This window comes from Bos grunniens, chromosome 7 (assembly GCF_055505025.1).
Source record: "Bos grunniens cultivar Pamir isolate PY7600 chromosome 7, Bosgru_T2T1.0, whole genome shotgun sequence".
NCBI classification, from domain to species: domain Eukaryota; kingdom Metazoa; phylum Chordata; class Mammalia; order Artiodactyla; family Bovidae; genus Bos; species Bos grunniens.
The window spans coordinates 55,608,346-55,635,272 of NC_141171.1; the positions used below are offsets into that span (position 1 = coordinate 55,608,346).

The following is a 26,927-nucleotide window of genomic DNA, read 5'->3' on the forward strand; positions in this document are numbered from 1 at the left end:
TTTATGCATGATGCCTAGCTGCTCTTGTGACTGTGTGTTCAGTGAACTACAAACAAAGCTTTATCTTACGAGTTGTGTATCTTTCTCATTTCTTACTAAATTCAGTGCATCAAACTACAGTAACAATACCTTATAATTTCTGATAATGTGGGTTTTGTTCCACATTCTCAACAGTCCCATGGTTTTACAACAATTACTTTTCCACTGTGTGCTTTTGTGTTTTGGGGAAATGTAGACATGAGTATCGGTGAAGACAATGGCAAGCCACTCCAGTACTCTTGCCTAGAAAATCCCATGGATGGAGGAGCCTGGTGGGCTGCATTCCATGGGGTCACTACGAGTCGGTCTCGACTGAGCGACTTCACTTTCACTTTTCACTTTCATGCAATGGAGAAGGAAATGGCAACCCACTCCAGTATTCTTGCCTGGAGAATCCCAGGGATGGCAGAGCCTGGTGGGCTGCTGTCTATGCTGTCTATGCTGTCTATACGACTGAAGTGACTTAGCAGCAGCAGCAGCAGCAGACATGAGTATTAGTTTCCCATGTGGATCTGCTGGCCTGAATGATTATTTTTTATTTAAAGGTTTTAAATAATCTCCTTGGTAGGTTCCTGTTGTAGTAATAGACACCTAAATAATTCTGTCCTGTTCAAGAAATGGAAATGAGTGTATACCATGCATAGAAAATCCTGCTTTTGACCTTTGCATGCAGCACCACTCAATAATTCAGTTAACAAACCCCATGAGGAATAGTTCATAATTATTTCTTAAAAGTCAACATGGTTGTGAAACAGCTTGCCAATATGAGTAGAATAGGAGATTTAGAATAACAGGCCCATGCTGTGCTTATCCTTTTCAGTGAATTTAATACTTCTAAGATGTCCAAACCAATAGCCTGAAGGAAATTAAAAAGTTATTTCTTTATAGAACAAATGGAATACTAAGTGTTGCCTCAGGAAAGATGTTTTATATTCAAATAATGTTGCTAAATGATGTCTATTGATACTGAACTCTTCACATTCCCTATGCTGCCCGTCTTCCTCCCAACTTGTTCCTTCTTTCATACTCCCTCCTTCCATGAATGGTCATTGCCCACCAGGCTTTTTGTCTCCCAGCCCTCTCCTTGCAGTTACAATTTTGGCTCCCAGAACTCCCGAATCTTCCTAAATGCAGGAGGTTCTCCATTGCCACCTGCACTTTCACATGCTGTTTCTTCTGTCCAATTTAGTTCCTCCTCCCTCTTCTTTGATTCTTTCTTTGGCTACCTTACCTGCAGTAAGGCTCTGCAAGGCTCACCTCAGATAGCACTTCCTTTTCCAAGTCTTCGCTGTTTCACACTTTCCTCCTGCTCTGACTTGCCTGTGCTCTCACATCACCTGCTGAAACTAAGACTGTTAGTGCTCTGCTTCCCAGCCCAGTGCTGACTTATGTGTCTGCTATGCTCTGTTTGAAGACAGACACTGAGATCAACCAGTTTTTGTATCTGAAAGCTATGAAGAGTTCTAGGGATATGAAATCCCCAGCAGTGTTCTTACTGTTTAGGAAGGGCTTAGGAGGGGCTCCTTCAGGATACATGAGTTAACCTGTGTTGAGGTGATAGAGGCTTTTTGATAACAAACAATGACGAAAACCACATAGGTAAGCTAAAGCCTTATAGAATTTTCTCCCAGCTTCCCCTCGTCTTGAGGTGTTTGAAAACTAAGGGCTAATAAAGTGAATGCCCAGACATATGCTAATAAGCCTTTTGTTTATTTCATTAGTGCTGCAAATTTTTTTAAGACCTTCTCACTGATCCTTCTTATCTTTGCTGCTGAAAGCCTTTCAGGGCCCTGAAGGGAAACTGGACTCTGATGTGCCATAAAAGTTAGACAGTTTGGAGTCTTCAAAGGTAGGAAGTTCAGTATTCTCTCACCAAAAATCTGAGTGTAAGAAAAGGGCTAAAGATGTTTTCCATGAATATCATACAGAATGCACAACTCTGGAAAAGTTTGACACCAAAAGCCACCCTTCTTGATGTGTGTGGGAGGATGAAGCAGCTGGTGCAGGTGCTCAGTCGCTTCAGTCGTGTCTAACACTTTGAGATCCCATAGACTGTAGCCTGCCAAGCTCCTCTGTTTATGGAATTCTCCAGGCAAGACTACCAGAGAGGGTTGTCATTTCCTTCTCTAGGGAATCTTCTCAACCCAGGGATTGAACCCATGTCTCTTGTGTCTCTTGCATGGGCAGGCAGATTCTTTACAACTGTGCCACCTGGGAAGCCCAGAGGTAGTTGGTGATTTGCCGTGACATATATCCCTTTGTAAGGAGCTTGAGATGATACATAGCATTTCCCCCTGCAGTCTTTGGACTTCATTAAAAGAATAATATTACTTATATTACTGTAGATCAGCTTTATCTGTTTATTCTAGGTAATCCCCAGGACATATAAGATGTAAGGACTGTAGTTCATGAATTATTTTTAAGGCTCAATTTTATGGGTGCCTCTTCTCTGAGTGAGAATTCTGAGGCTAATTCTAATACCCAGAATGAAGGGATTGGCTATGGGGAAAGGACCAGGAGTGGCCTCCCAGCCTACCTGTAGTTATATCCTAACCATGGAGAATGGAGTCCTGACAGCTAATGTGTCCTTCTACTCAAGGCCAGCTTGAGACCTCTCCTGTTGTGTAAGTGAAGAGAGTTTAAGATGCTATTGTACCCTGACCATGCAATGCCAGTTCTCCAGTGGGTATTGGTTTACAATGTTCCTTTGTCTTCTTCCTTTCTACTTACATATTTAAAGAGTATGAGTTCTTCAAGGCCAGCTTGAATCCCACTTGCACTAGACAAGCATTTCTGGTCTAACTCAAATTGCTGCATTAAAAAAGAAAAATATATATATATATACACACATATATTTGGAGAAGGCAGTGGCACCCCACTCCAGTACTCTTGCCTGGAAAATCCCATGGAAGGAGGAGCCTGGAAGGCTGCAGTCCATGGGGTCGCTGAGGGTTGGACACGACTGAACGACTTCACTTTCACTTTTCACTTTCATGCATTGGAGAAGGAAATGGCAACCCACTCCAGTGTTCTTGTCTGGAGAATCCCAGGGACGGGGGAGCCTGGTGGGCTGCCATCTATGGGGTCACACAGAGTTGGACACGACTGAAGCGACTTGGCAGCATACACATATATATGTCATATATTTGTATTTATGTCTGATATCATTGGCATATATATACATTTATAATATAGGTCTTTACATATATATACACACATTTATGTACATGGCTTATCTCATTGACTGGACTTAATTCCATTCATTAAACATTTGATGAGTGCTGACTGTACTGGATAATTTTGTATGTGTTTGCTATCTATTTCTAACTCTACCCTACTTCCAGTTTCCACAACTTTTACAGTCATTGTAGCATGAATGTTGATTTAATTAGCACCTGGTTTTTACTAATGATGATAGCGTAAGTCCCCATAGTTCTGTACTATGCAGTTTTGTAAAAATATTGTACAATCGACATTCCTATGATGCCAGAATGTTGTTCAGAGTTGCTCTTGCTCACCTGACCATTGTCTATGAATAGTACCAACAACTTCACTGACAAAATAGTTGAATAAATTGGCTAAATGTTTTGAGGTTGCAAAAAACATGTTTTCTTTTATAATTTTGCAATAAATCCTTTATAATCCATGTCACTATTTTTCAAAAGATGAATATATTTTTCTTAAGAGTACATGATTTTGACCTACTCCAGTTTAGCTGAAAATGGGTTTTTGAGTAGTACAATGAATATTCTTAGTTTTCCTTTATTAACTTTTTGGTATGTTAAGAGCATTTTTTTCACTATTTATGCATCTTTAATCAGAGAAGACAATGGCACCCTACTCCAGTACTCTTGCCGGAAAATCCCATGGACAGAGAAGCCTGGTGGGCTGCAGACCCTGGGGTTGCTAAGAGCCAGGCATGACTGAGCGAATTCACTTTCACTTTTCACTTCCATGCATTGGAAAAGGAAATGGCAACCCACTCCAGTGTTCTTGCCTGGAGAATCTCAGGGACGAGGGAGCCTGGTGGGCGGCCGTCTTTGGGGTGGCACAGAGTCGGACACGACTGAAGCGACTTAGCAGCAGCAGCAGCAGCAGCATGCATCTTTAATAATTTTCCCTCACTCTTTTCAGAATATTTTTTTTTCTTTGTTGTTAACTCTCTAGTTGTATCTGACTCTTTTGCGAGGCCATGGAATGTAGCCCACTATGTGTCGTTTGTCTAGTCAAGGCTATGGTTTTTCCTGTGGTCATGTATGGATGTGAGAGTTGGACTGTGAAGAAGGCTGAGCGCCAAAGAATTGATGCTTTTGAACTGTAGTGTTGGAGAAGACTCTTGAGAGTCCCTTGGACTGCAAGGAGATCCAACCAGTCCATTCTGAAGGAGATCAGTCCTGGGATTTCTTTGGAAGGAATGATGCTAAAGCTGAAACTCCAGAACTTTGGCCACCTCATGCGAAGAGTTGACTCATTGGAAAAGACTCTGATGCTGGGAGGGATTGGGGGCAGGAGGAGAAGGGGACGACAGAGGATTGGATGGCTGGATGGCATCACTGACTTGATGGACGTGAGTCTGGGTGAACTCTGGGAGTTGGTGATGGACAGGGAGGCCTGGAGTGCTGCGATTCATGGGGTCGCAAAGAGTCCGACACGACTGAGCGACTGATCTGATCTGATCTGATGTGTCTCTGTCCATGGGATTTCCCAGGCAAGAATACTGGAGTGGGTTGCCATTTCCTTCTCCAAGGGATCTTCCCAACCCAGAGATCAAATCCATGTTTCCTGCATTGGCAAGTGGATTCTTTACTGCTGAGCCAGGAGGGAAGCCCTAAATATAGACTCTTAGGTTTAAATATTTGAGTAAATATAAATATATTTTCTCTGCTGTTTTTAAAAATCAGTTTTATGTAGGTATAATTTATAAACACAAAAGTTATTACATATGAGACTTGATAATTTGATATAGATATGTAATTAACACCACATAAAATTCAGAACAATTTTTAATCTTAAAAAATTCTCCTGGACCTTTTGAAAGGCATTCTTTACTGCTGTGTCAGGGCCTCTTGCAACACCTGGTCTTTCTGTCACTATACTTTCGCCTTCTCTAGAGTTTCATATTAATAGAATCCTACAATATTGAGTCTTTTGTCTGGCATATTTTGCTCAGCATAATACTGTGAGAATTACCTATGTTGTTGCGTGTTTTGGTAGTGTTTCCTTGTGTTGTTTAATAGTATTCCCCAGTATCTGTGGACCACAGTTTCTTCAGTTTATAGACACCTTGCTGGTTTCTCATTTTGAGTCATTATTACTCAAATGTCTACGAACATCTATATGTTCTATGACACTTCTGCTTTCTTAGGATAATGTTGAAGGGTCAATGTGTCTTAGATATATAGAAGTTTCTTACTTTTGAGTTACAAGTAGAAAGACAGTCTATCTTCTTTGAACAATAAGACATTATTTGAAGAATAAGACACCATTTTATTCTCCAATTTTGTATCTCATACAAGTGGAATCACACAGTGTCTGTCCTGTTACTGGCTTATTTCACTTAACATAATATCCTCAAGCTTCCTCTGTATTGTTCCATATGGCATGATTTCTTTCATTTTAAGGCTGAATAATATGTCATGGTTTGCATATATCACATTTTGATTTTTAAAAATGTTTATTTTATTTAAAAATACCTACATCATCATTTTTAATATGCTGTTTTTAATTTGCAGAGAGTTATACAAGTTTGTCTTTATTTTCAGTTGCTCAGTCGTGTCCAACTCTTTGCGACCCCATGGGCTGCTGCACACCAGGCTCTCCTGTCCTTCACTATCTCCTGGAGTTGGCTCAAATTCATGTCCATTGAGTCGGTCTCACCCTCTGTCTCATCTGTCTCTCAACTGTCTCATCCTCTGTGCCCCCTTCTCCTCCTGCCCTCAATATTTCCCAGCATCAGGGTCTTTTCCAATGATTTGGCTCTTCGTATCAGATGGCCAAAGTATTGGAGCTTCAGAATCAGCTCTTCCAATAAACATTAAGGGTTGGTTTCTTTTAGGATTGTCTGGTTTGATCTTGCTGCCATCCAAGGGACTCTCTCAAGAGTCTTCTCCAGCACCACAATTCAAAAGCATCAATTCTTTGGTGCTCAGCCTTCTTTATGGTCCAAATCTCACATCAATACATGACTATTGGAAAAACCATAGCTTTTACAATAAGGACCTTTTGTTGGCAAAGTGATGTCTCTGCTTTTTAATACACTGTTTAGGTTTGTTATACCTTTCCTTCCAAGAAACATGTGTCTTTTAATTTCATGGCTACAGTCAGTGTCTGCAGTGATTTTGGAGCCCAAGAGAATAAAATCTGTCACTGTTTCTACTTTTTCTCTTTGTATTTGCCATAAAGTGATGAGACCTGGTGATATGATCTTAGTTTTTTGAATCTTAAGTTTCAAGTCATCTTTTCCACTCTATTCTTTCACCTTCATCAAGGGACTCTTTAGTTCCTCTTTGCTTTCTGCCATTAGAGTGAAATCATTTGCACATCTGAGATTGTTGACATTTCTCCCTTGATTCCAGCTTGTGATTCACCCAACTAGGTATTTTGTATGATGTATTAATACTCTGCATATAAGTTAAATAAGCAGGGTGACAATATACAGCCTTTCCTAATTTGGAACCAGTCAGTTCTTCTATGTCTGGTTCTGCTGCTTCTTGACCTGCATACAGGTTTCTCAGGAGACAGGTAAGGAGGTGGTCTGGTAGTCCCACGTCTTTAAGAATTTTCCACAGTTGGTTGTGATCCACACAGTCATAGGGTTTAGCACAGGCAGTGAAGCAGAAGTAAATGTTTTTCCAGAACTCCCTTGCTTTCTCCATGATCCAATAAATGTTGGCAATTTGATTTCTGGTTCCTCTGCCTCTTTGAAAACCAGCTTGGTCATCTGGAATTTTTCAGTTCATGTACTAGTGAAGCCTACCTTGAAGGATTTTGTGCATAACCTTGCTAGCATATGAAATGAGTGCAATTGTGTGGTAGTTTGAACATTCTTTGACATTGCCCTTCTTTGGGATTGGAATGAAAACTGACTTTTTCCAGTCCTGTGACCACTGCTGAGTTTCCCAAATTTGTTGGCATATTGAGTGCAACACTTTAACAACATCATCTTTTAGGATTTTAAATATCTTAGCTAGAATTCTTTCATCTCCAATATCTTTGTTCATAGTAATCTTCCTAAGGACCACTTGACTTCACACTCCAGGATGTCTGGCTCTAGGTGAGTGGCCACACCATTGTGGTTATCTGGGTCATTAGGAACTTTTTTGTATATTTATTCTATGTATTCTTGATACCGCTTCCTAATCTTTTCTATTTCTGTTAGATCCTTACCGTTTCCAAGTTAAGATCTATTAATTATCAAGGATATATAAATATTAAGATGAAGAAAAAATAATCTCATTGTGTTTCTTGAAAGTTTACTAATTTGACTCTCTTCATCAAAAATCTTTTAAAAATGATAAAAATATATGTTTAAGTTAGGGCCAGTTTTTTTAACCCATCAATCAATGCAGCCAATATTTATTTGGCTTTCATGTCTTGGCTGTCTTGAAGAGATACATGAGTGCATTACCTTGTACACTGCAACATTATTCACAGTAGCCAAGATGTCTCTTTCTTCCTTTCTTTCCCTTCCTCCTTTCTTTCCTGTTTTTCCTTTATTGAAGTAGAGTATTGATTTATAAAATTAGTTTCAGATATAGTACTGTACAACATAGTAATTAAATATTTTTATGATTATACTCCATTTATAGTTGTTAAAAATTACTGGCTATATTTCCCTGAGCTGTGCAATATATCCTTGCTGCTTATCTTCTTGTACATAATAGGTTGTATCTTTTAATCTCCCACTCTATCTTGCACTTTCCCTCTCCCCATTGATAACCTCTAGTTTTTACACTTTATCTATGAATTTTTTTGATGTGTTAAAAACATTCATTTTATTTTTAAAGTGATTAATCACACATATAAGTGATTAAGTAAGAGAAATATATATGCTCTATTATTTCAATAAGCATAATACTCTTGGTCCATCCATGTTTTAGCAAACGGCAAAATTTCATTCTTTTTTTATGGCTGAGTATGTCCATCTAGTCAAGGCTATGGTTTTTCCTGTGGTCATGTATGGATGTGAGAGTTGGACTGTGAAGAAGGCTAAGTGCTGAAGAATTGATGCTTTTGAACTATGGTGTTGGAGAAGACTCTTGAGAGTCCCCTGGACTGCAAGGAGATCCAACCAGTCCATTCTGAAGATCAGCCCTGGGATTTCTTTGGAAGGAATGATGCTCAAGCTGAAACTCCAGTACTTTGGCCACCTCATGTGAAGAGTTGACTCATTGGAAAAGACTCTGATGCTGGGAGGGATTTGGGGCAGGAGGTGAAGGGGACGACAGAGGATGAGATGGCTGGATGGCATCACTGACTCAATGGATGTGAGTCTGAGTGAACTCCAGGAGTTGGTGATGGACAGGGAGGCCTGGTGTGGTGCGATTCACGTGGTCACAAAGAGTCGGACATGACTGAGTGACTGAACTGAACTGAACTGATGTATATTCCATATTGTCTTCAATTTCCTTCATCAGTGTTTCATAGTTTAAGAATATAGGTCTTTTACTTCTGGCTTAATTTTATTCCTAGATATTTTATTCTTTTTGATATAATTTTAAACAGGATTGTTTTCTTGATTTCTCTTCCTGATAGTTTATTATTAGTGTATAAAAAAGCAACAGATTTCTGCATATTATTATTGTATACTTCAATTTTACTCAATTTATTTACTATTTTTAGGTGTTTTTTTTTTTTTTTTTTTTGGTGGAAACTTTAGGGTTTTCTATATAGTGTCACATGGAGATGTCACTTTTTTAATGAGTTTTTTTACAGCTATAAATGTCTCTCTGAGGATTGCTTTTTTTGATCATTTAATTTTTTAAGATATATTTATTTATTCATGGGTGCCTTGCGTCTTGGTTGCTGCATGTCAGCTTTCTCTAATTTCAGAGCACAGGGGCTACTCTTTGTTGCCTTACATGGGCTTCTCATTGCAGTGGTTTCTCTTGTTGTGGAGCATGGGCTGTAGGCATGCAGGCTTCACTAGCTGCAGTGAGAGGGCTCGGTAGTTATGGGTCAGAGGCCTCGTTGTCTCATGGCATCTGGGATCTTCCTGGACCAGGGATTGAACCTGTGTCTTCCTGCATTGGCAGACAGATTCTTTGCCACTCAGTCACCAGAGAAGCCCGAATCATTAAAGTTTTCATTAGCATTCCTATGAAAGTACTTTCTAATTTCCCTTTTAAATTTCTTTTTTGATACATTGGTTATTTAGGTATATGTTATTTATTTACCATATGGTTGTGAATTTTCAAAAATTTCTTCTGTTATTGATGGCCAATTTTTATTGTATTTTGCTTTTGTTGAGTGGAGTTGCTCTATAGATGATTAGTTACTAATAGTAGTGTTGTCCAAGTCTTCTATTTTCTTGCTGGTCTGTCTAGTAGTTTTATGTATAATTGAAAATGGGATATTGAAATCTCTAGGAATTATTGTTAAACTGTCTAGTTTTTGGACTGCAAGGAGATCAAACCAGTCCATCCTAAAGGAAATCAGTCCTAAATATTCATTGGAAGGACTGATGCTGAAGCTGAAACCCCAATTATTTGGCCACCTGATGCGAAGAACTGACTCTTTGGAAAAGACCCTGATGCTGGGAAAGATTGGAGGCAGGAGGAGAAGGGGATGACAGAGGATGAGATGGTTGGATGGTATCACCGACGCAATTGACATGAATTTAAATAGGCTCTGGGAGTTGGTGATGGACTGGGAGACCTGGCGTGTTGCAGTCCATGGGGTTGCAGAGTCAGACATGACTGAGCAACTGAACTGAACTATTTTTTCTAGAACCCCTATTTTAAAAGGCCATTATTTATGCTTGAGCCAAATAACAGCTAACATTAGTTTGCAAACATTATATCATTCACAAAGCATCTGCATACAATTTATCATTGAATTTTTTCCCCCACAAGTTTAAGAACTAGTATTTTTTACATTCAATAGTTGAAGAAAATGCTTTTAAGGGAAATAAAATATGCTGACCAAGTTGAAGCTGGTAAAGCTGATGCTTGAACTCAGGTTCATTAATGTCCTGTATGCTTCCCACTGTGCCATGATGTGATCTTCCCATTTCCCCACTCATCAAAATAGTATTCCATAAATGTAGTCATGAGTGGAGTTCTGCCCACCTTTCTTTTCTTTCAGAGCAAGTGGACTCCTTCTCAGACTATTGACTTCAGTGGAGTCCATGTCTGGCTCCCACTCAAGAATCTGTGTCTTTAGTTCATATCTTGGATTGGTATTTTCTGGTATTAAGATTCCACCCAGTTTTTTGACCAAGAGCCAACAAGCTCTGGTGATGACAGCCAGACCTACCCACCTCTCCATTCAAACAGCTGGGTAGCATCCCTTTCTGCCAACCACCTGCCTACATTTATCTTATCCTGCCAAAGCAGCTCTTTCTGAATCCCAGCTTCAGCTTTGGTTCAGCCCTTCTCCTGGCACACCTGAGAGGAACATGCAGGCCAGAATTAAATAGCAAGGCATTTTTCAAAATCATTTCATAGCAAATAAACGATCAAAAGCTGGGTCTACCTACTTAGGGAGAAACCAGCTGAATGGAAAGTGAAGACAGTCAGCTGTTTGTTTATAACCTGCATTAAGCCAACAAAAGAAAAAGAGATTTGGGCTGATGTTCTCAATGAATTATACAGAGGTGAGTATGTCATGCAAAAATGTGATTCAGTGAGGTGGGCACAGGTGGAAAGATGATGTTTGATCTGCAGTGGAATCCCCCCAAAATTGTTCCTGATGCAGTCTGAAGTTTAAATTTGGTAATTTGGAAATCTCTGGTGTTTGACTCTATGGATATAGCAAGAGGAAGACAAGGACTTCAGTCAGGCAGCACAGTTAGTGCCAGAGGTGAGTTGAAGAATATATTGGAAAGAGGTGTACACATTTTGTCAGGGCATAGTCCTCATTTTTGTGTAGATCTCTTTAGTAAGCAATCTTTTTGACAGGTAGCCAAATCTTCAGGTTATGTAGGCCAGTATATGTGACAGAATATACACCCTGAACCAGACGTATTGATTGGGGAACAAGAAATAGATTCAAATTCCTAAAATAAGGCCCAAGGACATGATAACTGGAAAGTCAGGGTAGATTATTGAAATCAGACAAGATATGTTTGGAGTGTATGTGTTTTTACGTCTGGGTGTCTTTTTCTGGTGGGGAGATATTTTTCAAGAACTTTTGGAATTTACAACAAAAGCTACTTCAGGATTCAGTAGTTTAGTGCCTTTATCTTTCTTTTTTTAGGAAAATATTTATTTACTTATTTATTTGGGCTGTGCTGGGTCTTAGCTGCTCCTGGGCTTTTCTCTAGGTTTTGGGTGTGGGAGCTACTCTAGTGGTGGTGTGCTGGCTTCTCACTGCAGTGGCTTCTCTTGCTGTGAAGCACAGGTTCTGGGGCTCATTGACTTCAGTAGCTGTGGCCCCCAGGCTCTACAGCACAGGCTCAGTAGTTGTGTATAGCATGTGGGATCTTCCTGGATCAGGGGTTGAACCCCTGTCTCCTGCACTGATAGGTGAATTCCTTACCACCGAGGCACCTTTGTCTTTCAAAGTTGGATTATCTTCTTTCTAACTTTATAGCTGATAGAAGGGGAAAGGAACCCATTTGTCACATACTTTATGATTAAACTGTGGAAAGGGAATTTGACACTTGTGTATGAGTACACTGTGCTCTAATCCATTCCTGGGGGAGTGTAAAATGGTATAGTCATTTGGGTGGGATGTTTTTATGATGTCAGATATTTAGTTATTCTTGATAATAATCCTTGATAATCACTGAGAGAAGATTCCAAGAAAGTCTTAAGGTTGCAAGAAATTAGAGTTAATCTCAATTGTCATTATTAGAAGAATGGATAAAGCATGGTAAATGCATACAATAATACTGTGAATTTACAAAAGGAAGAAAGTGGCTCTAACAGCTACTACCACTAGTAGTATTACTAGTAGTATTGATTTACTAGTAATTGATCTACTAGTAATTGATCTACTCAGATCAATTCTCAAAACATCATCTCTCAAAAATCAGATAGAATAACACTAATTAATAAACATATAAAGCTTAATATACCATACAATTTTTAAAGATATAATTACACACACATTTTCACAAATCTTTAAAATGAAAAAGGATTATATCAAACTCATAGTAAAGGTTGGGTAAGTTCAAAGGAGGAAGACTTTAGTTTTACTTTTAATGAATTAAGTTTTCTTTAATGAGACTTTGTTTTTATATATTATGTATATTTATGGAATTATGTGTAACTTAAAAGTTTTAAATTATGACTTGGAGTTTTGGGTATCTTGTTTTTTCTTGTATATTTTTCTAAAAGTGATTTGGAAGTTTATGTAAAATAAAGAAGAAACAATACATTTAACAAATTCTATTAAAAAAAATACATTTGAATCAGTTCTAATGAGGTGGATGAAACTGGAGCCTATTATACAGAGTGAAGTAAGCCAGAAAGAAAAACACCAATACAGTATACTAATGCATATATATGGAATTTAGAAAGATGGTAACGATAAGCCTGTATGCAAGACAGCAAAAGAGACTCAGATGTATAGAACAGTCTTTTGGACTCTGTGGGACAGGGCGAGGGTGGGATGATTTGGGAGAATGGCATTGAAATTTATATAATATCATATGTGAAATGAATCACCAGTCCAGGTTCGATGCATGATACAGGATGCTTGGGGCTGGTGCACTGGGATGACCCAGAGGGATGGTATGGGGAAGGTAGGTGGGTGGGGGGTTCAGGATGGGGAACACATGTACACCTGTGGTGGATTCATGCTGATGTATGGCAAAACCAATACAATATTGTAAAGTAATTAGCCTCAAATTAAAATAAATAAATTTATATTAAAAAATTAACGAGACTATCTTATAAGCAAATGAAGATGAATTTGATTTGTGATGTTTAGGATGACTTAGTTATGCTCATTTGGATGTTTAATATAGAAAGCAGTTCTAATCTGCCCTTTGATTTTATCCCCACATTAAAAAAAAACAATGGAGTGTAGTTCATTTACAGTATTGTACCAATCTCCACTGTACAGCAAAGTGACTCATTTATACATATATATATTGGTGTATATATATATACACACACACATACACACACATTCTTTTGTAACTTTCTTTTCTATTATTGTTCATCATAAGATATTGAATATAGCTCCCTGTGCTACATAGAAGGACCTTGCAGTTTATCCGCTGTAAATGTAATAGTTTACATCTGCTAATCCAAAACTTCTAATGCATCCCTTCTCCCACCCTCCTCCTCCTTGGCAACCACAAGTTTGTTCTGTATGTCTGTGAGTCTGTTTCTAACCTGCCCTTTGGATTGGTGTGAGAGAATGGGTGAGTTTGGACTGTGAAGTTACACACTTTGTTTGGTAAAGGTTGCCCCTTCTTTAACAAACTGTTCGTAAATTATTTGATTTTAATGAGAAACAATGGAAATATTAATCATATCTAACCATGGACAACTGAGGATAGTATTGCAAGAGTAAATCTATTATTCATCTTTTATATAATTGCAGACATTTAGATACTGAGTCAGCACCAACAATGCATCAAAAATTATATTAGCAGTTCTAGTGCACTGTTCATCCCCTCAGGAGGTCGAACAATAATGAAATGAGCAGAAAGTAAAACAACAATCATTAATGTGATAAATACTGTAATAAAGACAGCAGTAAAATATTTCAGGAGGGTCCTGCTTCTGGCAATGATTAACTAAGTGGTATATTGCCACTTTCACCATAAATAGCTGGAACACTGGATCAAGTATATTAAATAGCTGATGGGAAGGAGTGCTACAAAGGAAACTTTTGATGCAATGGACATGTTCTTTATCTTGATTGTGATAATGTTTAAATCAGCATAAGATAATAAAAACTCATCAATCTGTATTCTTAAAAATGGGTATATATTTTTATTATAAACTATATCTCATACTGATTAAATACTGATTAAATTAAATTAAATACTGATTAAAATAAGTGAAACCAAAATTTTACTCCATAATTGGAAAATATATATTAAGAAATAAAGCTGATATGGATCAGAAGCCTAAATGTCAAAGCTAAAACTTTAAAATTTCTAGAACACAACATGTGTGTAACCTTGAGTGGGGAAAGCGTTTTTCCAAAAATAAACAAAATACATTTTTTTAAAAAGTATAGTTGGTTTACAATGTTGTGCCAATCTCTGTTGTACAGCAAAGTGACTCAGTTATACACGTGTATTTTTTTTATATTCTTTTCACTGTGGTTTCTAATAGGATACTAAATATATTTCTTGGTGCTATATAGTAGGACCTTGTTGTTTATCCAGCCTAGAGATCAATGCAAAGAAGTAGAGAAAAACAATAGAATTGGAAAGACTAGAGATCTCTTCAAGAAAATTAGAGATATCAAGGGAACATTTAATGCAAAGATGGGCTCAATAAAGGACAGAAATGGTATGGACCTAACAGAAGCAGAAGATATTAAGAAGAGGTGATAAGAATACACAGAAGAACTGTACAAAAAAGATCTTTACAACCCAGATAATCACGATGGTATGATCACTAACACTCGCCTAGAGCCAGACATCCTGAAATGTGAAGTCAAGTGGGCCTTAGAAGGCATCACTACAAACAAAGCTAGTGGAGGTGATGGAATTCCAGTTGAGCTATTTCAAATCCTGAAAGATGATGCCATGAAAGTGCTGTACTCAGTATACCAGCAAATTTGGAAAACTCAGCAGTGGCCACAGGACTGGAAAAGGTCAGTTTTCATTCCAATCCCAAAGGCAATGCCAAAGAGTGCTCAAACTACCACACAATTGCACTCATCTCACACACTAGTAAAGTAATGCTCAAAATTCTCCAAGCCAGGCTTCACATACATGAACCATGAACTTCCAAATATCCAAGCTGGTTTTAGAAAAGTCAGAGGAACCAGAGATCAAATTGCCAACATCTGCTGGATCATGGAGAAAGCAAGAGAACTCCAGAAAAACATCTATTTCTGCTTTATTGACTATGCCAAAGTCTTTGACTGTGTGGATCACAATAAACTGTGGAAAATTCTGAAAGAGATGGGAATGCCAGACCACCTGACCTGCCTCTTGAGAAACCTATATGCAGGTCAGGAAGCAACAGTTAGAACTGGACATGGAACAACAGACTGGTTCCAAATAGGAAAAGGACTGGTTCCAAATAGGTCAAGGCTGTATACTGTCACCCTGCTTATTTAGCTTATATGGGAAGTACATCATGAGAAATGCTGGGCTGGATGAAGCACAAGCTGGAATCAAGATTGCCAGGAGAAACATCAATAACCTCAGATATGCAGATGACACCACCCTTATGGCAGAGAGTGAAGAGGAACTAAAGAGCCTCTTGATGAAAGTGAAAGAGGAGAGTGAAAAAGTTGGCTTAAAGCTCAACATTCAGAAAACTAAGATCATGACATCCAGTCCCATCACTTCATGGGAAATGGATGGGGAAACAGTGGAAACAGTGGCTGACTTTATTTTTGGGGGCTCCAAAATCACTGCAGATGGTGATTGCAGCCATGAAATTAAAAGACTCTTACTCCTTGGAAGAAATGTTATGACCAACCTAGACAGCATATTAAAAAGCAGAGACATTACTTTGTCAACAAAGCTCTGTCTAGTCAAGGCTATGGTTTTTCCAGTGGTCATTAATGGATGTGAGAGTTGGACTATAAAGAAAGCTGAGCGTTGAAGAATTGATGCTTTTGAACTGTGGTGTTGGAGAAGCCTCTTGAGAGTCCCTTGGACTGCAAGGAGATCCAACCAGTCCATCCTAAACGAGATCAGTCCTGGTGTTCATTGGAAGGACTGATGCTGAAGCTGAAACTCCAGTACTTTGGCCACCTCATGCGAAGAGCTGACTCATTTGGAAAAGACCCTGATGCTGGGAGGGATTGGGGGCAGGAGGAGAAGGGGATGACACAGGATGAGATGGTTGGATGGCATCACCGTCTCAATGGACATTGGTTTTTGTGGAATCCTGGAGTTGCTGATGGAGAAGGAGGCCTGGAGTGTTGTGGTTTATGGGGTTGCAAAGAGTCAGACATGACTGAGTTGCTGAACTGAACTGAATCCCAAACTCCCAGTCCTTCCCCACTCCACTTGTGGCAGACACAGTCTGTTCTCTGTGTCTGTGAGTCTGTTTCTATTTTGTAGATAGACATTTGTCTTTCTCTTTCTGACTTTCTTCACATAGTGTGGTAATCTCTAGTTGTATCCTTGTTATTGCAAATGGAATTATTTCATTCTTTTTTATGGCAGAGTAGTAGTCCATTTTATATATGTACCACATCGTCTTTAGTCATTCAACTGTTGTTGGACATTTAGGTTGTTATCATGTTTTGGCTATTGTGAATAGTGCCACTATAAACATAATGGTGCATGTTTGTTTGTTTGTTTCTTTTTGGCCATACCTGTGGCATGCAGAAATTGCCCCACCAAGAACTGAACCCATGCCCCCTGATGCGGAAGCAGATTCTTAAACACTGGGTCACTGAGGAAGGCCACATGTATATTTTTGAATTATGTTTTGTCCTGGTGTATGCCCAGGAGTGAGATTGCTGGATCATAGGGTAATTCTATTTTTAGTTTTCTGAGGAACTAACACACTGTTTTTTGTTTAGTGGCTGCACATACTTAAATCCCACCAGCAGTATAGGAGGGTTCCTTTTTCTCCATACCCTTTCCACCTTTTATTTGTTGTAGATTTTTTGATGATGGCTATTCTGACTGGTGTGGTTTTGATTTGCATTTCTCTAGTAATTACTGATATTGAGCATCTTTGCATGTGCCTGCTGGCCATCTGTATGTCTTCTTTGGAGAAATGTCTATCAAGATCTTTTGCCCATTTTTCAATTGCATTGTTTGTTCTTTTGTTGTTGCCTTGTCTGAAATGTGTATTTTGTAAACTAAACTTTTGTAGGTCACTTTGTTTGCAAATGGTTTCTCCTATTCCATAGATTGTCTTTTCCTTTTTTTAAAAAATGATTTCCTTTGCTTTGCAAAAACTTGTAAGTTTGATTAGGTCCTATTGGTTTATTTTTGTTTTTATTTCTATTGCTGTGGGAGACCAAACTAAGAAAACAGTGGTGTGATTTATGTCAGAGAATGTTGTACCTATGCTCTCTTTTAGGAATTTTATGGTATCATGTCTTATTTTAAGTCTTTAAGCCATTTTGACTTTATTTTTGTGCATGGTATGAGAGTGTGTTCCATCTTCACTGATTTACTTGCAACTGTCCAGTGTTCCCTGCACCACTTGCTGAAGAGATTGTCTTTTCCCCATTTTATATTCTTGCCTCCTTTGAGGCAAGAATTGACTGTAGGGTTGTGCCTTTATTTCTGGGCTCTGTATTTTGTTCCACATATCCGTTTTTGTACCTCTGACACTGTTTGGATTATGGTAGCTTTTTAGTATTGTCTTAAGTCTGAGAGAGTTATGCCTCCTGCTTTGTTCTTTTCCCCTCAGGATTGCTTTGACAGTTCTGGATCTTTTATTGTTCCATATAAATTTTTGGGTTATTTGTTCTAGTTCTGTGAAGTGTCATAGGTATTTTGATATGGATCACATTAAAAATGTAGATTGCTTTGGGTGGTATTTCCATTTTAATAATATTACTCCAATCCCAGAGCATGGGATATCTTTCCATTCCTTTTGAATCCTCAATTTCCTTTTTAAATGTTTTATAGTTCTTAACATATTGTTTCACCTCCTTGGTCGGGTTTATTTCTTTGTATTTTATTTATTTATTTATTTTTGGTGTTATTTTAAAATGTCAAAAGCATTTTTAAATTTTCAGGAACACAAAGAAACAATCCCATTTCCTTGGAGAAGGCTTTACAGAAGAGGTGAGTCTTGATGGAAGTGTATAGTAACAGAATTCTGGTGGCTATGTGAAGAATATGTAGAATGGAGAAACTTCTGAAGATAGGGGATTATTTGGAGATAATGTGACAATGAGGAAGAAACAGAAGAAAATCAATGCATTTATAATAAGGGCCTCAAACGCTTACACTGTCCAGGTAGACAATTTAATGTATGAAGCAGTTAGGTATGAGATCATAAGGAGAGGAAAGAGCTGTGAAAAATGGCACATTCTTGTCCTATCTAAAGAGGGGATCCATGGTCACTTCTAGCTAATTATATAAGGGATTATTATAGGTGGGAGTGCAGACCCAGTACTGTCAAATTGGACTTTTATTCAAAAGAAATTGGACACCCAAATTTTATGCAAAATCTTTTGAATTTTAAGGTTTGAAAGACCGTGTGGGTTAACACCCTCTGGGTCCAAAAAAAAAAAAAAAAAAAAAATTTCCAGGCAACATGTGGATCATGGATTGACAGATCATGGCCCTGAATTTAAATCTGTGTGGCTTAGTCCATATTTGAATGTGAATGGTGAAAGATGATGCAGTGTTCTGGCTGAGATAAGCATTCAGGATTGTGATTTCGATATGAAATTAAGAATCAGAAATATATGCATGTGATTATAGTTATGCTGAGTTTATTGGGGTGTTTGACAATTGAAGGTCCTTATACGAGTAAACAAACCTTATTATTCCAGAGATATTGAAATATGGGTCCCAGAGCTCTTGTCAGAGGATAAGAGCTAGGAAAATTATATGTGGTAACTGTGATTGTGGTACTTCCATTTTTAGCTTGTAGCATCTATGCAAACCAGATCAAATCTAATTTCCTTATGCCACCACTTATACTAATTGTCTTAACAACCACCTAATAATACTTTCAATATCTTTACTTAACAGCACAATATTTGGTTTATATTAACATACTCATTATTTTATCCCATAGTTCTTGACTTAATTTTAGTTTTTTCCTTGATTCCAAAATGAGAGAAAGCAACTGAATGCATCATATGGTATTCTGTTGACAAGTGTGTGAAAAATCAGTGTGTATATATGCTAATAGAGATATTTTGAGCTACTCTGGTGGCTCAGACAGTAAACAATCTGCATGCAGTGGAGGAGACCCAGGTTCGATCCCTGGGTCAGAAAGATCTCCTGAAAGAGGGAATGGCAATCCTCTCCAGTATTCTTGTCTGGGGAATCCCTTGGACAGAGAAGCCTAGTAGACTATAGTCCATGGGGTTGCAAAGAGTTGGACATGACTGTGCATGCACATACTTCAACTCCTTAGCCTACAGAAATATTTTAAAGCATTTCCCCCCATAGATTATTGAAAAAAAAGTTACTTAAACTTATTTTGCCTTTTATTGGGAAAAAATAAGGAAAAATACTAATTTTCCCTGCCAACAGATAATCTGTTTCCATTTTAGTAGTCTTTCTTTTAACCACCTTAAGATAAAGGGTTTTAGAAATATAAACAATATATTGACCTTTAGCTCTTTCTGCCTTTAAGAGAAACCTCTTAATGCTATTTTAGAAAAGGTGAGGCATTTAATAAGTATGCTTTTTGGTAACAGAAATGGTTTGGCCAAACATTTCCATGACCTCAGTTGTTCAGCAAGACTTTTGATTGACTGGGCTGAAACAAAGTTGATCTTCTTAATATTGCTGTTTTGAAGATACTCATCTTGATGTAGTAATGACAGTTTCATTCTTCTAGAGTTTGCGGAAATCAAAAAGCATCTTATTATAGATAATAGATAAACAATACAATATACAAAAGTAATTAAAGCCTCAAGATAGTGAAGTTGTCAATTCTCCCCAAATTTATGTATTGGTTTAATGCAATTCCCATCAAAATTCAGAATTTATAAAAATGGTACTGAAGAATGTATTTACAGGGGAACAGTGGAGAAACAGGCATAAACAATAGACTTATGGACATGGGGAGAGTGGAGGAGAGGGTGAAATTTATGGAAAGAGTAACATGGAAACTTCCATTACCATATGTAAAATAGATAGCCAATGGGAATTTGCTGTATGGTCAGGAAACTCAAACAGGGGCTCTGTATCAACTTAGAGAGGTGGGATGGGGAGGGAGATGGGAAGGAGTTTGAAAACGGAGGGGATATATGTATACCTATGGCAGATTCATCGGAGAAGGCAATGGCACCCCACTCCAGTACTCTTGCCTGGAAAATCCCATGGACAGAGGAGCCTGTTGGGCTGCAGTCCATGGGGTCGCTAAGAGTCGCACACAACTGAGCAACTTCACTTTCACTTTTCACTTTCATGCATTGGAGAAGGAAATGGCAACCCACTCCAGTGTTCTTGCCTGGAGAATCCCAGGGACGGGGGAGCCTGGTGGGCTGCTGTCTATGGGGTTGCACAGAGTCGGACACGACTGAAGCAACTTAGCAGCAGCAGTAGCATGGCTGATTCATGTTGAGGTTTGACATAAAACAGCAAAATTCTGTAAAGCAATATTCCTTCAATAAAAAATAAATAAAAAAAAACTCAACAAACTTTTCTGTAGAAATTGTCAATATTATTACAAATGTACATGAAAAGAAATAGGACCTAAACAGAATAGCTAAAGCAATTATGATAAAGAATAAAGTTGCGGAACCACTGTACCCAATGGTATGTCTTGCTGCATAACTAGAGTAATCAAGACAGTGTGGCACTGGCTGAAGTGTAGACCCATAGGTCAATAGAGTGACCCAGAAATAGCCCTACACCAATATGCCAAATTGAGTTGTGACAAAGGTGCAAAATCAGTTCGGTGGAGGAAGGACAATCTTTTCAACAAATGGTGCTGAAGCAACTAGACACCACAGAAAGAAGAGAAAAAAAGAAGAAAAAAAGGACTTCTGACTAAATCTCAAAACTCACACAAAACCCGAAAATGGACTGTAAACATAAATGTGAAACTAAAACTTTTAGAAGATAGAGAAATTCGAAAAGATACATGCATCCCAATATTCATATCAGCATTATTTACAAAGCCAAGGTACAGAGGTAATCTGTGTTAATTAGCAGATGAATGGTTAAAGAAGATATGGTATGTGTGTGTGTCTGTGAGTATGTATGTGACACACACACACCTGCACACAAGGGAATACTAGATAGATAGATACGTGCTTCAGTCGTGTCCGACTCTGCGACCCCATAGACGGCAGCTCAACAGGCTCCCCTGTCCCTGGGATTCTCCAGGCAAGAACACTGGAGTGGGTTGCCATTTCCTTCTCCAATGCATGAAAATGAAAAGTGAAAGTGAAGTCGCTCAGTCGTGTCCGACTCTTAGCGACCCCATGGACTGCAGCCCACCAGGCTCCTCCATCCATGGGATTTTCCAGGCAAGAGTACTGGAGTGGGGTGCCACTGCCTTCTCCTACTCAGCCACAAAAGAGGATTAAATTTTGTCATTTGCAACAACATGGGTGGACCTGGAGTATATAATACTAAGTGAAATAAGTCAGAGGAGGACAAATACTGTATGATATAACTTATATATGAAATCTACAAAATACAACAAACTAGTAAACATAACAAAGAAGAAGCAGACTCACAGACACAGAGAACAGACTCGTGGCAGTGGGAAGAGGAAATGGAGCAGGGACAATACAAAGATGGTGGATTAAGAGGTGCAAATTATATAAAAATAAACTCCAAGGATATATCATACAACATGGGAACATAGCCAATATTTTATAATTATAAATGGAGTATAACCTTTAAAAACTGAATGAGTATATTGTACACTTATAACTCATAATAATCTACAGCAACTGTACTTTAATAAAAAACTATCTTTGAAAAGCTAAAACTAACAACTAGTGGACCTTTGAGTGTGTTTTAAAATTTCTGAAATTGACAAGGAAAGCAAGTGGCACAAACTGTCTCTTAATGGCTATTTCAGAGAAAGAATGAGTTGGCTGGACAGCTCATGGGCATCATTAGTGTGATACCACTTGGTCTTCTTTTTCCCTGTATATATGTAAGTGAGTGCCTACTCTGTGCCAGCTACTGTCATAGCCACTGTTACAATGGTGAATATTATCTACGCTGTCAGGAATAACAGTATCTAGCAATAGAGTGTCTATATTGTAAAGAAAGGACATTTCATAGAACAATGATATCAGAGTTCTTAATTGTCATAAACTATTTGAGGATATTTTGCCAGATTTATATAGCACATTTATTTTATCTTCTAAGCTGTTGTGACTGAAGTAGGAGATAAAAAAAAAATAGGAGTTGCTGAACTAGACAAAAAATTTTAGGTATTCTTTCAGATTCATGATACAGGATGAGTCAGCAATTACAATTCTCATCTTAGAGTTGTGTGTTTAAAGTTCTAATTTTTCTAGCACCACCAACAAAACACAATTCATTAAACTGCCAGTGGTCAGACTAACCGGGATGATTGGACTCAAAAGATGCCCATGTTGCCTTTTCTTTTTTTCCTTTCCATATTCCTCTATTTCTTCAAATGGAGATTTTTAAAGCAGTCATATCACTCATAAAGGATTGATTAAAATGATTAAAGGCAAGAGGCAATGTTATCTTTTTTTTTTTTTAATTAAAGGGGCTCTTGGTGTCATCTAATTGCTTAGAAAGAAAAAGATTAAAGGCAGTGGATATTTCTGCTTCTGCAATAGACACAGAAAAATTGCAGAGAAATTTGAATATATTGCCTGGGTTCGTAGCCAGGCTCTGCTGCTGCTGCTAAGTCGCGTCAGTCGTGTCCAACTCTGTGCGACCTCATAGACGGCAGCCCAACAGGCTCCTCTGTCCCTGGGATTCTCCAGGCAAGAATACTGGAGTGGGTTGCCATTTCCTTCTCCAGTGCATGAAAGTGAAAAGTGAAAGTGAAGTCTGTCAGTCGTGTCCGACTCTTAGCGACCCCATGGACTGCAGCCCACCAGGCTCCTCCGTCCATGGGATTCTCCAGGCAAGAGTACTGGAGTGGAGTGCCATTGCCTTCTCCAAGCCAGGTTCTAGCACTTACTATCTCTGTATGCTTTGGCAAGTTACTCAGTTTCTGAGCCTCAGATTTGCCACTTGGAAAGTTGGGGCAACCCTGATACTATACAGGGTTACATAACAGTGATATAAGGTGCTTAACTTGATGTCTGGCATATAATGTGAGATCAAAAAGTATTAGTTGCTTTTATTACTTTTTTTCTTAATTGCAAATAGGCTAAGGTTTGGGTGTTCATGCTTAGGAAAGCCTGTGCTTTTCAAATTGTTTTCATCTCAAAGTCCAAATTCGAGTCAATAGAGGTTAACGTATAAGTTAGGAATCTTTTGGGAGGGCATTATGGTGCAAGATAATGAAAAACTGCTAGACAGTGATTTAAAAAATGTTTTTACATGGGTAGGAGAAACTGTTTGTTTTAAGCTGGAGAAATTGGATATGTACTTGAGGGAGATTAATTTGGTCAGAAGTTTTCAGATAAATTGGAGGAAGGAGGCATTTGTGGCACAGATTCTAATTTCAAACTCTTGCTAGCCTCAAGGTAGGAAGTAATGGACAGATTTATAGCTTTCACTTGTTCTTAATAATGATTACAAAACAAAAGTAGTGAATGATTCAATAACCATTTATATTTGGTTTTATAATTTGTAGAGTCATTCTTTCAGCTTTTGTTTCTGTCTTGTTTGTGTGTGTACCTTTTTGGGGGGGAGGCGGGGAGGGAATGTCAGCACTTCTTACACATTAGTTTTTACTTTAAATCAACTTAAGAATTACTTTTTTCAGCTTTATTGAAGTATAATTGAGAAGTAAAAAACTAAGATATGTAAAATATACATTATGATGATTTGATGTATCTTCACATTGTGAAAGCATTCCCCTCCCATCTAGTCAGATACAACTGGGCACTCACCCATGCAAGCTTTACTTTCTTAGCAGTTTTCAATTATAAATTACAGCATTGTTAACTGTAGTCACCCTATTATATATTAGATCCTTGTACTTTATTCAACTTGGAGCTGAAAGTTTGTATCTTTTTAGCTGCTGCTAAGCTACTAAGTCACTTCAGTCGTGTCCAACTCTGTGTGACCCCATAGACGGCAGCCCACCAGGCTCCCCTGTCCCTGGGATTCTCCAGGCAAGAATACTGGAGTGGGTTGCCATTTCCTTCTCCAATGCATGAAAGTGAAAAGTGAAAGTGAAGTCGCTCAGTCGTGTCTGACTCTTAGTGACCCCATGGACTGCAGCCTACCAGGCTTCTCTGCCCATGGGAGTTTCCAGGCAAGAGTACTGGAGTGGGGTGCCATTGCCTTCTCTGTCTTTTTAGCTACCTCTACCTATTTCTACCATCCTCCTAGAAGGATTCCTTAATTCTTGTGAAATGAATGATGCCCTGTGTTTTCTGGGATTAAAAAAATTAAGTATAGCACCCTTTCTCAGAAAGCTTTACGTATTTTTGAGATAAAACAGAATCGCTAAATAATAAGAGAAAAATACAAGAGGGACTTTGTGTTGTTTGCTCACTTCCAGGTGTAGCCTAGTACTGGGGACATGGCAGGTGATCCAAAAGTATGTGAATGAAGGTGGCGAGAGTGCCACTGTGTTTCACGTGGAAATTATCCATTTGCAGCTGCACTTGGAAGATTAATGAGGAAATGGATGTACACCAAAAACATCTAAATGACTATATTTTTACACTTGGACACTACTGGTAACTCAGGCCCACACCATCTGTTGGCTTGGCAACTGTGACAGTTGACAATATTGCTCAATGGAAAAGCCAGAATTCACTTCTGGGAGGGTAAATGAACAATTAAGCGTGGCTGTGAGAGCTTGGGAACCATGAAGACTAGAATCCACTTCCTCGAGTTTTATACCTATTCAAGGCTTGGAACTCTGAAAGTCCCCACCCGGCACAGTCTTATTTCTCTTCCTCCCTGATTAACTTAGTCTCAACATTAAGGTCATCAAGTCTTTCTTATCAAGAGGCTCATACCTCCCTACTCAGCTTTGTTTCCTTTATCACATGGTGTATTTTTCACTTCCAAGTTTTACCTATCTACTTGCCAACTTCCAATTCTGAAATAAATTCTATTTCCAGTTTTCTTGAAGCATGTAGGTCTCTAGCTAGATAAATTTATGTAAAAATGCTGAGTTCTAATTTCATATAGACAAGACAGTGAGATTATGTTTCATTTGCTTATCTGCAATTCTGATACCAAAAAAAAGTTCTGAAAATCAAATAGTTTTGTAATTTACTTGGTGGCAAAACCTGAGGTGACTTGAACTAGTTTGTTAATAACATGTTAACCTGAACTGAGCTGGGGCTATCTACATACTTTATCTCTTAGTGAGAAGATTAATATTTTTATGGAAGAAAAATGTAATTCCAAGATGGTTCTCTCGATCCTAGTTGGGATTGCATGTAACATATTCTTCTACACTATTATGTCTTTTTATTTATTATTTAAAATTAAAAAAATTTTTTAATTGAAGTATAATTACTTTAAATAATTTTGTTGATTTCTGCCAAACATCAACATGAATCGGCCATAGGTACACGAATGTCCCTTCCCTCTTGAACCTTCCTCCCATCTCCCTCCCCATCCTACCCCTCTAGATTGTCACAGAGCCCCTTTTTGAGTTCCCTGAGTCATACAGCAAATTCCCATTAGCTTTCTATTTTACATATGGTAATATAAATTTCCATATTACTCTCTCCATACATCTCACCTTCTCCTTCCTCCCCCACTCCATGTCCAAAAGTCTGTTCTTTATGTCTATTTCTCCATTGCTGCCCTGATAATAATTTCATTGGTACCATCCTTCTAGATTCCATATATATGTGTTAGTAAATGGTATTTTTCTCTTTTTGACTTACCTCACTCTGTATCATAGGCTCTACATTCACCCACCTTATTAGAACTCACTCAATACATTCCTTTTTATGGCTAAGTAATATTCCATTGTATATATGTACCACAGCTTCTTAATCCATTCATCTGTCAATGGGTATCTAGTTTTCTTCCATGTTCTAGCTATTGTAAACAGTGCTGCAATGAACATTGAGGTACCTGTGTCTTTTTCAGTTTTGGTTTCCTCAGGGTATATGCCTGGAAGTAGGATTGCTGGGTCTTAATGGTGGTTTTATTCCTAGTTTTTTTTTAAGGAATCTCCATACCATCTTCCACAGTGGCTGTATCAGTCCACATTCCCACCAACAGTGCAAGGGCATTCATTTTTTTCTACACTCTCTCCATATTTATTATTTGTTGACTTTTTGATGATGGTCATTCTGACAGGTATGAGGTGATATCTCATTGTAGTTTTGATTTGCATTTCTCTAATAATGTGCCATGTTGAGCATCTTTTCATGTGTTGGTTAACCATCTATATGTCATCTTTGGAAACATGTCTGTGTAGGTCTCTTTCCCACTTTTTGATTGGATTGTTTGTTTTTCTGGTATTGATCTGCTTGAGCTGGTTGTATATTTTGGAAATTAATCCTTTGTCAGTTGTTTCATTTGCTAATATTTTCTCCCACTCTGAGGGTTGTCTTTTCACCTTGCTTATGGTTTCCTTTGCTGTGCAAAAGCTTCCACTTGTTTATTTTTGTTTTAATTTCCCTACTCTAGGAAATAGGTCATAGAGGATCTTGCTTTGATTTATGTCATTGGGTGTTGTACCTATGATTTCCTTTAAGAGTTTTATAATTTCTGGTCTTACATTTAGGTCTTTAATCCATTTTGAGTTTACTTTTGTGTATGGTGTTAAGAAGTGTTCTAATTTCATTCTTTTACATGTAGCTGTCCAGTTTTCCCA

The 26,927-nt window shown here is 38.2% G+C and overlaps 1 long non-coding RNA gene across 49 annotated transcripts in view; it reads left to right on the forward strand.

Moving 5' to 3' along the window:
- LOC147369591 (uncharacterized) overlaps positions 1-26,927 on the forward strand; it is a 676,540-nt gene that overhangs the window by 10,079 nt on the left and 639,534 nt on the right. For 3 of the 49 annotated variants that reach the window (XR_015168538.1, XR_015168503.1, XR_015168544.1), the window contains 2 exons: positions 7,262-7,312; positions 8,139-12,564. The exons of 37 other annotated variants lie outside the window; for them this stretch is intronic. This is a non-coding gene — a long non-coding RNA (uncharacterized LOC147369591). Of the gene's footprint in view, positions 1-7,261; positions 7,313-8,138; positions 12,565-18,060; positions 18,110-24,635; positions 25,701-26,927 lie in introns of those variants that run through there. 9 more of the 49 variants (XR_015168541.1, XR_015168505.1, XR_015168547.1 and 6 more) reach the window with 8 other exon arrangements.